The sequence below is a fragment of the Oncorhynchus keta genome, unplaced genomic scaffold (assembly GCF_023373465.1).
Source record: "Oncorhynchus keta strain PuntledgeMale-10-30-2019 unplaced genomic scaffold, Oket_V2 Un_scaffold_19088_pilon_pilon, whole genome shotgun sequence".
Classification (NCBI taxonomy): domain Eukaryota; kingdom Metazoa; phylum Chordata; class Actinopteri; order Salmoniformes; family Salmonidae; genus Oncorhynchus; species Oncorhynchus keta.
This window is the reverse complement of record NW_026290844.1, coordinates 82,874-94,945: the sequence shown is the minus strand read 5'-3', so window position 1 is coordinate 94,945 and position 12,072 is coordinate 82,874.

Sequence of the window (12,072 nt, the reverse complement as noted above, 5' to 3'; positions counted from 1 at the left end):
TACTGCCTCTTTTTCATGATGACAGACCAGCTAGATCTGATATCTCTATTATATTATGACAGACCAGCTAGATCTACTGTTTCTATTATATTATGACAGACCAGCTAGATCTACTGTCTCTATTATATTATGACAGACCAGCTAGATCTACTGTCTCTATTATAATACGACAGACCAGCTAGATCTAATATCTCTATTATATTATGACAGACCAGCTAGATCTACTGTCTCTATTATATTATGACAGACCAGCTAGATCTACTGTCTCTATTATATTATGACAGACCAGCTAGATCTACTGTCTCTATTATATTATGACAGACCAGCTAGATCTACTGTCTCTATTTTATTATGACAGACCAGCTAGATCTCCTGTCTCTATTATATTATGACAGACCAGCTAGATCTACTGTCTCTAGTATAATATGACAGACCAGCTAGATCTACTGTCTCTATTATATTATGACAGACCGGCTAGATCTACTGCCTCTTTTTCATGATGACAGACCAGCTAGATCTGATATCTCTATTATATTATGACAGACCAGCTAGATCTACTGTTTCTATTATAATATGACACACCAGCTAGATCTAATATCTCTATTATATTATGACAGACCAGCTAGATCTACTGTCTCTATTATATTATGACAGACCAGCTAGATCTACTGTCTCTAGTATAATATGACAGACCAGCTAGATCTACTGTCTCTAGTATAATATGACAGACCAGCTAGATCTACTGCCTCTTTTTCATGATGACAGACCAGCTAGATCTGATATCTCTATTATATTATGACAGACCAGCTAGATCTACTGTTTCTATTATATTATGACAGACCAGCTAGATCTACTGTCTCTATTATATTATGACAGACCAGCTAGATCTACTGTCTCTATTATAATATGACAGACCAGCTAGATCTAATATCTCTATTATATTATGACAGACCAGCTAGATCTACTTTCTCTATTATATTATGTGACCAGCGAGATCTACTGTCTCTATTATATTATGACAGATCAGCTTGATCTACTGTCTCTATTTTATTATGACAGACCAGCTAGATCTACTGTCTCTATTATATTATGACAGACCAGCTAGATCTACTGTCTCTATTATAATACGACAGAGCAGGTAGATCTGTCTCTATTATAATATGACAGACCAGCTCGGTCTACTGTCTCTATTATATTATGACAGACCAGCTAGATCTCCTGTCTCTATTATATTATGACAGACCAGCTAGATCTACTGTCTCTAGTATAATATGACAGACCAGCTAGATCTACTGTCTCTATTATATTATGACAGACCGGCTAGATCTACTGCCTCTTTTATCATGATGACAGACCAGCTAGATCTGATATCTCTATTATATTATGACAGACCAGCTAGATCTGATATCTCTATTATATTATGACAGACCAGCTAGATCTACTGTCTCTATTATACTATGACAGACCAGCTAGATCTACTGTCTCTATTATATTATGACAGACCAGCTAGATCTACTGTCTTTATTTTATTATGACAGACCAGCTAGATCTACTGTCCCTATTATATTATGACAGACCAGCTAGATCTACTGTCTCTGTTATATTATGACAGACCAGCTAGATCTACTGTCTCTATTATAATATGACAGACAAGCTAGATCTACTGTCTCTATTATATTATGACAGACCAGCTAGATCTACTGTCTCTAGTAAAATATGACAGACCGGCTAGATCTAGTGCCTCTTTACATGACGACAGACCAGCTAGATCTAATATCTCTATTATATTATGACAGACCAGCTAGATCAACTGTCTCTATTATATTATGACAGACCAGATAGATCTACTGTCTCTATTATTATTATTACTGTCTCTATTATATTATGACAGACCAGCTAGATCTACTGTTTCTATAATAATATGACACACCAGCTAGATCTAATATCTCTATTATATTATGACAGACCAGCTAGATCTACTGTCTCTATTATATTATGACAGACCAGCTAGATCTACTGTCTCTAGTATAATATGACAGACCAGCTAGATCTACTGTCTCTAGTATAATATGACAGACCGGCTAGATCTACTGCCTCTTTTATGATGACAGACCAGCTAGATCTGATATCTCTATTATATTATGACAGACCAGCTAGATCTACTGTTTCTATTATATTATGACAGACCAGCTAGATCTACTGTCTCTATTATATTATGACAGACCAGCTAGATCTACTGTCTCTATTATAATACGACAGACAAGCTAGATCTAATATCTCTATTATATTATGACAGACCAGCTAGATCTACTGTCTCTATTATATTATGACAGACCAGCTAGATCTACTGTCTCTATTATATTATGACAGACCAGCTAGATCTACTGTCTCTAGTATAATATGACAGACCAGCTAGATCTACTGTCTCTATTATATTATGACAGACCGGCTAGATCTACTGCCTCTTTTTCATGATGACAGACCAGCTAGATCTGATATCTCTATTATATTATGACAGACCAGCTAGATCTACTGTTTCTATTATGATATGACAGACCAGCTAGATCTAATATCTCTATTATATTATGACAGACCAGCTAGATCTACTGTCTCTATTATATTTTGACAGACCAGCTAGATCTACTGTCTCTATTATATTATGAAAGACCAGCTAGATCTACTGTCTCTAGTATAATATGACACACCAGCTAGATATAATATCTCTATTATATTATGACAGACCAGCTCGATCTACTGTCTCTATTATATTATGACAGACCAGCTAGATCTACTGTCTCTAGTAAAATATGACAGACCAGCTAGATCTAGTGCCTCTTTTACATGACGACAGACCAGCTAGATCTAATATCTCTATTATATTATTATGACAGACCAGCTAGATCTACTGTCTCTATTATATTATGACAGACCAGCTAGATCTACTGTCTCTATTATAATTACAACAGACCAGCTAGATCTACTGTTTCTATTATATTATGACAGACCAGCTAGATCTACTGTCTCTATTATATTATGACAGACCAGCTAGATCTACTGTCTCTATTATATTATGACAGACCAGCTAGATCTACTCTCTCTATTATATTATGACAGACCAGCTAGATCTACTGTCTCTATTATATTATGACAGACCAGCTAGATCTACTGTCTCTATTATACTATGACAGACCAGCTAGATCTACTGTCTCTATTATATTATGACAGACCAGCTAGATCTACTGTCTTTATTTTATTATGACAGACCAGCTAGATCTACTGTCCCTATTATATTATGACAGACCAGCTAGATCGACTGTCTCTGTTATATTATGACAGACCAGCTAGATCTACTGTCTCTATTATAATATGACAGACAAGCTAGATCTACTGTCTCTATTATATTATGACAGACCAGCTAGATCTACTGTCTCTAGTAAAATATGACAGACCGGCTAGATCTAGTGCCTCTTTTACATGACGACAGACCAGCTAGATCTACTGTCTCTATTATATTATGACAGACCAGCTAGATCTACTGTCTCTATTATATTATGACAGACCAGCTAGATCTACTGTCTCTATTATTATTATTACTGTCTCTATTATATTATGACAGACCAGCTAGATCTACTGTTTCTATAATAATATGACACACCAGCTAGATCTAATATCTCTATTATATTATGACAGACCAGCTAGATCTACTGTCTCTATTATATTATGACAGACCAGCTAGATCTACTGTCTCTAGTATAATATGACAGACCAGCTAGATCTACTGTCTCTAGTATAATATGACAGACCAGCTAGATCTACTGCCTCTTTTATATGATGACAGACCAGCTAGATCTGATATCTCTATTATATTATGACAGACCAGCTAGATCTACTGTTTCTATTATATTATGACAGACCAGCTAGATCTACTGTCTCTATTATATTATGACAGACCAGCTAGATCTACTGTCTCTATTATAATTTGACAGACAAGCTAGATCTAATATCTCTATTATATTATGACAGACCAGCTAGATCTACTGTCTCTATTATATTATGACAGACCAGCTAGATCTACTGTCTCTATTATATTATGACAGACCAGCTAGATCTACTGTCTCTAGTATAATATGACAGACCAGCTAGATCTACTGTCTCTATTATATTATGACAGACCGGCTAGATCTACTGCCTCTTTTTCATGATGACAGACCAGCTAGATCTGATATCTCTATTATATTATGACAGACCAGCTAGATCTACTGTTTCTATTATGATATGACACACCAGCTAGATCTAATATCTCTATTATATTATGACAGACCAGCTAGATCTACTGTCTCTATTATATTTTGACAGACCAGCTAGATCTACTGTCTCTATTATATTATGAAAGACCAGCTAGATCTACTGTCTCTAGTATAATATGACACACCAGCTAGATCTAATATCTCTATTATATTATGACAGACCAGCTAGATCTACTGTCTCTATTATATTATGACAGACCAGCTAGATCTACTGTCTCTATTATATTATGACAGACCAGCAAGATCTACTGCCTCTTTATATGACGACAGACCAGCTAGATCTAATATCTCTATTATATTATGACAGACCAGCTAGATCTACTGTCTCTATTATATTATGACAGACCAGCTAGATCTACTGTCTCTATTATAATTACAACAGACCAGCTAGATCTACTGTTTCTATTATATTATGACAGACCAGCTAGATCTACTGTCTCTATTATATTATGACAGACCAGCTAGATCTACTGTCTCTATTATATTATGACAGACCAGCTAGATCTACTGTCTCTAGAATAATATGACAGACCAGCTCGATCTACTGTCTCTAGTATAATATGACAGACCAGCTAGATCTACTGTCTCTATTATAATACGACAGACCAGCTAGATCTACTGTCTCTAGTAAAATATGACAGACCGGCTAGATCTATGCCTCTTTTACATGACGACAGACCAGCTAGATCTAATATCTCTATTATATTATGACAGACCAGCTAGATCAACTGTCTCTATTATATTATGACAGACCAGATAGATCTACTGTCTCTATTATTATTATTACTGTCTCTATTATATTATGACAGACCAGCTAGATCTACTGTCTCTATTATATTATGACAGACCAGCTAGATCTACTGTCTCTATTATATTATGACAGACCAGCTAGATCTACTGTCTCTATTATATTATGACAGACCAGCTAGATCTACTGTCTCTAGTATAATATGACAGACCAGCTAGATCTACTGTCTCTAGTATAATATGACAGACCGGCTAGATCTACTGCCTCTTTTTCATGATGACAGACCAGCTAGATCTGATATCTCTATTATATTATGACAGACCAGCTAGATCTACTGTTTCTATTATATTATGACAGACCAGCTAGATCTACTGTCTCTATTATATTATGACAGACCAGCTAGATCTACTGTCTCTATTATAATACGACAGACAAGCTAGATCTAATATCTCTATTATATTATGACAGACCAGCTAGATCTACTGTCTCTATTATATTATGACAGACCAGCTAGATCTACTGTCTCTATTATATTATGACAGACCAGCTAGATCTACTGTCTCTAGTATAATATGACAGACCAGCTAGATCTACTGTCTCTATTATATTATGACAGACCGGCTAGATCTACTGCCTCTTTTTCATGATGACAGACCAGCTAGATCTGATATCTCTATTATATTATGACAGACCAGCTAGATCTACTGTTTCTATTATTATATATGACAGACCAGCTAGATCTACTGTCTCTATTATATTATGACAGACCAGCTAGATCTACTGTCTCTATTATATTATGACAGACCAGCTAGATCTACTGTCTCTATTATATTATGAAAGACCAGCTAGATCTACTGTCTCTAGTATAATATGACACACCATAATATGCTAGATATAATATCTCTATTATATTATGACAGACCAGCTAGATCTACTGTCTCTATTATATTATGACAGACCAGCTAGATCTACTGTCTCTATTAAATATGACAGACCAGCTAGATCTAGTGCCTCTTTTATATGACGACAGACCAGCTAGATCTAATATCTCTATTATATTATGACAGACCAGCTAGATCTACTGTCTCTATTATATTATGACAGACCAGCTAGATCTACTGTCTCTATTATAATTACAACAGACCAGCTGATCTACTGTTTCTATTATATTTTGACAGACCAGCTAGATCTACTGTCTCTATTATAATATGACAGACCAGCTAGATCTACTGTCTCTATTATATTATGACAGACCAGCTTGATCTACTGCCTCTTTTACATGATGACAGACCAGCTAGATCTACTGTCTCTAGTATAATATGACAGACCGGCTAGATCTACTGCCTCTTTTTCATGATGACAGACCAGCTAGATCTGATATCTCTATTATATTATGACAGACCAGCTAGATCTACTGTTTCTATTATATTATGACAGACCAGCTAGATCTACTGTCTCTATTATATTATGACAGACCAGCTAGATCTACTGTCTCTATTATAATACGACAGACCAGCTAGATCTAATATCTCTATTATATTATGACAGACCAGCTAGATCTACTGTCTCTATTATATTATGACAGACCAGCTAGATCTACTGTCTCTATTATATTATGACAGACCGGCTAGATCTACTGCCTCTTTTTCATGATGACAGACCAGCTAGATCTACTGTCTCTATTATATTATGACAGACCAGCTAGATCTACTGTCTCTATTATAATATGACAGAGCAGGTAGATCTGTCTCTATTATAATATGACATACCAGCTCGATCTACTGTCTCTATTATATTATGACAGACCAGCTAGATCTCCCGTCTCTATTATATTATGACAGACCAGCTAGATCTACTGTCTCTAGTATAATATGACAGACCAGCTAGATCTACTGTCTCTATTATATTATGACAGACCGGGTAGATCTACTGCCTCTTTTTCATGATGACAGACCAGCTAGATCTGATATCTCTATTATATTATGACAGACCAGCTAGATCTGATATCTCTATTATATTATGACAGACCAGCTAGATCTACTGTCTCTATTATACTATGACAGACCAGCTAGATCTACTGTCTCTATTATATTATGACAGACCAGCTAGATCTACTGTCTTTATTTTATTATGACAGACCAGCTAGATCTACTGTCCCTATTATATTATGACAGACCAGCTAGATCGACTGTCTCTGTTATATTATGACAGACCAGCTAGATCTACTGTCTCTATTATATTATGACAGACCAGCTAGATCTACTGTCTCTAGTAAAATATGACAGACCGGCTAGATCTAGTGCCTCTTTTACATGACGACAGACCAGCTAGATCTAATATCTCTATTATATTATGACAGACCAGCTAGATCAACTGTCTCTATTATATTATGACAGACCAGATAGATCTACTGTCTCTATTATTATTATTACTGTCTCTATTATATTATGACAGACCAGCTAGATCTACTGTTTCTATAATAATATGACACACCAGCTAGATCTAATATCTCTATTATATTATGACAGACCAGCTAGATCTACTGTCTCTATTATATTATGACAGACCAGCTAGATCTACTGTCTCTAGTATAATATGACAGACCAGCTAGATCTACTGTCTCTATTATATTATGACAGACCGGCTAGATCTACTGCCTCTTTTTCATGATGACAGACCAGCTAGATCTGATATCTCTATTATATTATGACAGACCAGCTAGATCTACTGTTTCTATTATATTATGACAGACCAGCTAGATCTACTGTCTCTATTATATTATGACAGACCAGCTAGATCTACTGTCTCTATTATATTATGACAGACCAGCTAGATCTACTGTCTCTATTATATTATGACAGACCAGCTAGATCTCTGTCTCTATTATATTATGACAGACCAGCTAGATCTACTGTCTCTAGTATAATATGACAGACCAGCTAGATCTACTGTCTCTAATATATTATGACAGACCGGCTAGATCTACTGCCTCTTTTTCATGATGACAGACCAGCTAGATCTGATATCTCTATTATATTATGACAGACCAGCTAGATCTACTGTTTCTATTATAATATGACACACCAGCTAGATCTAATATCTCTATTATATTATGACAGACCAGCTAGATCTACTGTCTCTATTATATTATGACAGACCAGCTAGATCTACTGTCTCTAGTATAATATGACAGACCAGCTAGATCTACTGTCTCTAGTATAATATGACAGACCGGCTAGATCTACTGCCTCTTTTCATGATGACAGACCAGCTAGATCTGATATCTCTATTATATTATGACAGACCAGCTAGATCTACTGTTTCTATTATATTATGACAGACCAGCTAGATCTACTGTCTCTATTATATTATGACAGACCAGCTAGATCTACTGTCTCTATTATAATATGACAGACCAGCTAGATCTAATATCTCTATTATATTATGACAGACCAGCTAGATCTACTTTCTCTATTATATTATGACAGACCAGCGAGATCTACTGTCTCTATTATATTATGACAGACCAGCTTGATCTACTGTCTCTATTTTATTATGACAGACCAGCTAGATCTACTGTCTCTATTATATTATGACAGACCAGCTAGATCTACTGTCTCTATTATATTATGACAGAGCAGCTAGATCTACTCTCTATTATAATATGACAGACCAGCTAGATCTACTGTCTCTATTATATTATGACAGACCAGCTAGATCTACTGTCTCTATTATATTATGACAGACCAGCTAGATCTACTGTCTCTAGTATAATATGACAGACCAGCTAGATCTACTGTCTCTATTATATTATGACAGACCGGCTAGATCTACTGCCTCTTTTTCATGATGACAGACCAGCTAGATCTGATATCTCTATTATATTATGACAGACCAGCTAGATCTAATATCTCTATTATATTATGACAGACCAGCTAGATCTACTGTCTCTATTATATTATGACAGACCAGCTAGATCTACTGTCTCTATTATATTATGACAGACCAGCTAGATCTACTGTCTCTATTATATTATGACAGACCAGCTAGATCTACTGTCCCTATTATATTATGACAGACCAGCTAGATCGACTGTCTCTGTTATATTATGACAGACCAGCTAGATCTACTGTCTCTATTATAATATGACAGACAATCTAGATCTACTGTCTCTATTATATTATGACAGACCAGATAGATCTACTGTCTCTATTATTATTATTACTGTCTCTATTATATTATGACAGACCAGCTAGATCTACTGTTTCTATAATAATATGACAGACCAGCTAGATCTAATATCTCTATTATATTATGACAGACCAGCTAGATCTACTGTCTCTATTATATTATGACAGACCAGCTAGATCTACTGTCTCTAGTATAATATGACAGACCAGCTAGATCTACTGTCTCTAGTATAATATGACAGACCAGCTAGATCTACTGCCTCTTTTTCATGATGACAGACCAGCTAGATCTGATATCTCTATTATATTATGACAGACCAGCTAGATCTACTGTTTCTATTATATTATGACAGACCAGCTAGATCTACTGTCTCTATTATATTATGACAGACCAGCTAGATCTACTGTCTCTATTATAATGACAGACCAGCTAGATCTAATGTCTCTATTATATTATGACAGACCAGCTAGATCTACTGTCTCTATTATATTATGACAGACCAGGTAGATCTACTGTCTCTATTATATTATGACAGACCAGCTAGATCTACTGTCTCTAGTATAATATGACAGACCAGCTAGATCTACTGTCTCTATTATATTATGACAGACCGGCTAGATCTACTGCCTCTTTTTCATGATGACAGACCAGCTAGATCTGATATCTCTATTATATTATGACAGACCAGCTAGATCTACTGTTTCTATTATGATATGACACACCAGCTAGATCTAATATCTCTATTATATTATGACAGACCAGCTAGATCTACTGTCTCTATTATATTATGACAGACCAGCTAGATCTACTGTCTCTATTATATTATGAAAGACCAGCTAGATCTACTGTCTCTAGTATATTATGACAGACCAGCTAGATCTACTGTCTCTATTATATTATGACAGACCAGCTCGATCTACTGTCTCTATTATATTATGACAGACCAGCTAGATCTACTGTCTATTATAAAATATGACAGACCGGCTAGATCTAGTGCCTCTTTTACATGACGACAGACCAGCTAGAACTAATATCTCTATTATATTATGACAGACCAGCTAGATCTACTGTCTCTATTATATTATGACAGACCAGCTAGATCTACTGTCTCTATTATAATTACAACAGACCAGCTAGATCTACTGTTTCTATTATATTATGACAGACCAGCTAGATCTACTGTCTCTATTATATTATGACAGACCAGCAAGATCTACTGTCTTTATTATATTATGACAGACCAGCTAGATATACTGTCTATTTTATATTATGACAGACCAGCTAGATCTACTGTCTCTATTATATTATGACAGACCAGCTAGATCTACTGTCTCTATTATAATACAGACAGAGCAGGTAGATCTGTCTCTATTATAATATGACAGACCAGCTAGATCTACTGTCTCTATTATATTATGACAGACCAGCTAGATCTCCCGTCTCTATTATATTATGACAGACCAGCTAGATCTACTGTCTCTAGTATAATATGACAGACCAGCTAGATCTACTGTCTCTATTATATTATGACAGACCGGCTAGATCTACTGCCTCTTTTTCATGATGACAGACCAGCTAGATCTGATATCTCTATTATATTATGACAGACCAGCTAGATCTATATCTCTATTATATTATGACAGACCAGCTAGATCTACTGTCTCTATTATACTATGACAGACCAGCTAGATCTACTGTCTCTATTATATTATGACAGACCAGCTAGATCTACTGTCTTTATTTTATTATGACAGACCAGCTAGATCTACTGTCCCTATTATATATATGACAGACCAGCTAGATCTACTGTCTCTGTTATATTATGACAGACCAGCTAGATCTACTGTCTCTATTATAATATGACAGACAAGCTAGATCTACTGTCTCTATTATATTATGACAGACCAGCTAGATCTACTGTCTCTAGTAAAATATGACAGACCGGCTAGATCTAGTGCCTCTTTTACATGACGACAGACCAGCTAGATCTACTGTCTCTATTATATTATGACAGACCAGCTAGATCTACTGTCTCTATTATATTATGACAGACCAGATAGATCTACTGTCTCTATTATTATAGATCTACTGTCTCTATTATATTATGACAGACCAGCTAGATCTACTGTTTCTATAATAATATGACAGACCAGCTAGATCTAATATCTCTATTATATTATGACAGACCAGCTAGATCTACTGTCTCTATTATATTATGACAGACCAGCTAGATCTACTGTCTCTAGTATAATATGACAGACCAGCTAGATCTACTGTCTCTAGTATAATATGACAGACCAGCTAGATCTACTGCCTCTCTTTTATATTATGACAGACCAGCTAGATCTACTGTCTCTATTATATTATGACAGACCAGCTAGATCTACTGTCTCTACTATATTATGACAGACCAGCTAGATCTACTGTCTCTATTATATTATGACAGACCAGCTAGATCTACTGTCTCTATTATATTATGACAGACCAGCTAGATCTACTGTCTCTATTATATTATGACAGACCAGCTAGATCTACTGTCTCTATTATATTATGACAGACCAGCTAGATCTACTGTCTCTATTATATTATGACAGACCAGCTAGATCTACTGTCTCTATTATAATGACAGACCAGCTAGATCTAATATCTCTATTATATTATGACAGACCAGCTAGATCTACTGTCTCTATTATATTATGACAGACCAGCTAGATCTACTGTCTCTATTATATTATGACAGACCAGCTAGATCTACTATCTCTATTATATTATGACAGACCAGCTAGATCTACTGTCTCTATTATAATATGACAGACCAGCTAGATC